This window comes from Chiloscyllium punctatum, chromosome 1, assembly GCF_047496795.1.
Source record: "Chiloscyllium punctatum isolate Juve2018m chromosome 1, sChiPun1.3, whole genome shotgun sequence".
Taxonomy (NCBI): domain Eukaryota; kingdom Metazoa; phylum Chordata; class Chondrichthyes; order Orectolobiformes; family Hemiscylliidae; genus Chiloscyllium; species Chiloscyllium punctatum.
Genome location: NC_092739.1, coordinates 112,805,211 through 112,809,244, shown reverse-complemented (window position 1 = coordinate 112,809,244; position 4,034 = coordinate 112,805,211).

The following is a 4,034-nucleotide window of genomic DNA, read 5'->3' as shown; positions in this document are numbered from 1 at the left end:
AAGACTATTTGCTTTTGGTGTTTTGTTTTCGTTTCTTGGAGTTTTTTATTTGAATTTTATTTACTACTTCCTGTTATTAGCTAGCCCAACATGATACATTTTAACATACCCCTTTTCACAGAACAGTTTTACCATCATTGCTACTTCACTTGCACCACACTAGTTGTTGATGTGGTAAATCTTTAGGGGATTTTCGCAAAATTCCTGAATATTCCTAGACAGGGAGTACATCAGTTACTGATTTACAGAGACATGCACCCAAGTTACTGATTGTGTCACTGCTTGTCAGCCCAGTGCTAAGATATGTAAGTATAGAATCATGGAGCATGGAAACAGACCCTTCAGCCCACTCTCATCCATGCTAACCAGGTTTCCTAAATTGAATATAGTCCCAGTTACTTGCTTTTGCCCCATAAGCCTCTAAACCTCTCCTATCCCTGTATCTGTTCAAATGTTTTAAATGTTGTAATTATACTCACCTCTACCACTTCCTCTGAGAGCTTGTTCTATGTATGCATCACCCTCTGTGTGAAAACATTGCCCCTTAGGTCCATTTTAAATCATTCCCCTCTCATCTTAAACCTATGCCCTCTAGTTTTTGACTCCCCTGCTCTGGGAAAAGACTTTGGCTATTCACCTTATCTCTGCCTCTCATGATATTATAAACGTCAGTAAGATCATCCTTCAGCCCCCTGTGTTCCAGAAAAAAAAGATCCCAGGCTATCCAGCCTCTCCTTATAACTCACACCTTCATCTCAGTAACATCTTTGTAAATCTTTTTTTGCACCCTTTTCAGTTTAATGACATCCTTCCTATAGTAGGATGAATAGAATTGTATGTAGTACTCCAAATATGGCCTTACCAATGTATTTTATAGCTGTAACATGACATCCCATTCCTGTACTCAATGCTCTAACTGATGAAGCCCAGTGTGCCAAATGCCTTCTTCACCACCTATCTATGTTTGATGCCCATTTCAAGGAACCTGCACTCCCAGTTCTCTCTATTTGACAACACACCCAAAGCCCTACCATTTACTGTTTTGGCTCACTGGCCCAGTTGATCAAGATCCCATTGTACTCTTATATAACCTTCTTCACTGTCTACTATGCAACCAATTTTGGTGTCAGCTGCAAACTTACTAATCAGGCCTCCTATATTCTCATCCAAATCATTTATATAAATGACAAACAACAGTGGACCCAGCACCAATCCTTATGGCATACTCCTGGTCACAGGTTTCCAGTCTGAAAAGCAACCCTCCACCACCACCCCCTGTCACTTACCGTCAAGCCAATTTTTGTATCAATTGACTAGCTCTCCCTGGGTCCCATGTGATCTAACTTTACCAGTCAACCAAGTGAAACCTTCTTGAAGGTCTTGCTAAAGTCCCTGCAGACAATTCCTACAGCACTGCCTTTGTATATGTTATTGGTCACCTCTTCACAAAACTCAATCGAATTGAGGCTGGATTTCCCATACACAAAGCCATGCTGACTATCCCTAATTAGTCCTTGCCTCTCCAAATGCATGTAGATCCTGTCTCTCAGAATCTCCTCCAACAACTTACCCATCACTGATGTTTGGCTCACCTGTTATAGTTCCCTAGCTTTTCCTTGAGCTGTTCTTTAATAATAGCGCAACATCAGCAACCTTCCACTCTTCCTGCGCCTCATCCATGGCTGTCAACAATACTGATTTCTCTGCTAGGTCTCCCACAATTTGTTCCCTAGCTTCCTATAATGTCCCGGGTTACACTTGATCAGGTCCTGGGGATTTATCACCCTTTATGTGTTTTAAGACCTCCAACTGCCTCCCCATTGAGCCATATAATTTTAAACAACTCATTAATTGATTACGTTCCATATTTAATTTATCATGTATGGCCACCATCTCATCTGTTATCATCTTATTATATCTCTTTTTAGACAAGTTAATTCAACATTAATCAACAAAGTAGGACTTGGATAAAATCCAGTCTTGGACTGACAGTGGATAATTGTATTTGCACCATATAGGTTTCAAAGACACTTTTGAACAAAATAAACTCCAGCTGCCTCCCTCAGAAACATGGCACCATGCTGTACATTGAACTTCACTTGATTATTCCCAGCTGCTGGAATCAACGTCCACCATCTTTGCTCCCTTCATTTGTGCACTGTTACTGTAGTATTTATAGCCTAGAAGTTGACTTCAACAATTCAAGAAGGTTAGTTCTACAGTGTGTCCCCTCTTTGATCAAGAGTGGAAATATTAAAGGGTATAGCTTTGGGGTATAGGATATTGTATATTCATCTCCTAGTCCCCTCCAAGTATACATCATTCTTCTTTTATCATCAATGTAACCATGCTCTCTGGACAAAGGTACAGCAGCATAGGAAGTTTTGGTGAATCATTTGCCTGCACAGTTTGGTAATGTGTAAGAGACATGAATCCCCTGATATGAATTGTGCAAACATTACAATATTGGAGCTAATTAATAGCCAAAAATAACTTTTCACTTTAGTTTCAATTCATTTTCATGGGTAATTACTAAAATAGTGAAATGTTACCCATTCTCTGAATGTAACTTCATGTTGTAAAATTTTTTTAAAAACCAAACCCAAGCTGTCCAGTGGAAACAATGAGGAGACTTTCAAAATGAAATGAGGTACATATTTGCAAAAGAACATATGTTCAGGAGTATGGAGAACTAGCAGTACAGTGGCTCTCACTAAAAGGCAACTCCTAACTGAATAGGCTGAATGACCAGTTTATGCAGTTCTATGATTCAAATCTCAACTCAATAACTGAAATATTGCTTCTGCATCTCCAGAAGTAAGTGCAGATGAAATTTGAAAATTATGACCAATGATTATCTAGATTAGATTCCCTACAGTGTGGAAACAGGCCCTTCGGCCCAACAAGTTCACACCGACACTCCGAAGAGCAACCCACCCAGACCCATTCCCCTACATTCACCCCTGACTAATCTACCTAACATGATGGGCAATTTAGCATGGCCAATTCACATGGCCTAACTTGCACATCTTTGTGATTGTGGGAGGAAACCAGAGCATCCGGAGGAAACACACACAGACACGGGGAGAATGTGCAAACTCCACACAGACAGTTGTCCGAGGCAGGAACTGAACCCAGGTCCCTGGCGCTGTGAGGCAGCAGTGCTAAACATTGAGCCACTAATTGAAAAATGATGAAGAAAACTTTTCTGTGAAGTTTCTTACTTTCCCCAACGATTGAAAGAAAAAAATTTTCGACCTGAATAAAAAGTGTCTGAATAATGCCCTTATAGTAACCCTGGTGGCAATTGGGGGATTGGAAAACGGATGCTAGAATGCTACCTTGAATGAGAATGAATGGATACTGTTTCAAACTAAAGGAGGCAAGCTGAGGAATGAATTCAAGAAGCTCGTCAGGAGGTGAAGAATTAACAACAGAGGGACTGTAATTATTGGGAAAACAGTGGAGACAAAAATGTTTATGGAAGAAATAGATACAGCAGTGGGTGGAGTGTTGGGTTGCTTGGCACAGCTGCATTAATGTAGCATGGAAGGCCTGCCTTCATCCCAAATGTGGTGTGATCTTGCGAAACTAATAAAATAATTATAAGAAACTGTACCTTTAGGTGTTGAACTTAAATTGTGCTTGTCATGAGATGACTAATGGCACACTAAAAGAGTGTACTGAAACCAGCTCACTGCTGTAGTGCAGACAACATGATGTCAAAACCAATAATTCAGCGATGGTCTTTTTCCTATCATCACCAGGAATTCATACTGGCCTTGGGACTGTTTCAAATACCCATGGTGTGTATTTCAGTGGACAATGGTGCAACAGATTTGGTCACATGTGTAGAATATAAGAAGGGTTAAAAATTCAATTTGTGCCTGACACCAAACTGGTTGCCTGGTTACTATCTGGCTGCGTCATTTTTATTGTTAGAGAGTCCAAAAGGTTGGTATTGTTGAAACTGCCATTAAATCATAAAATATGTTATAAAGTCGATAGGCTAAGGGCAACTAGCAAATTTTGTG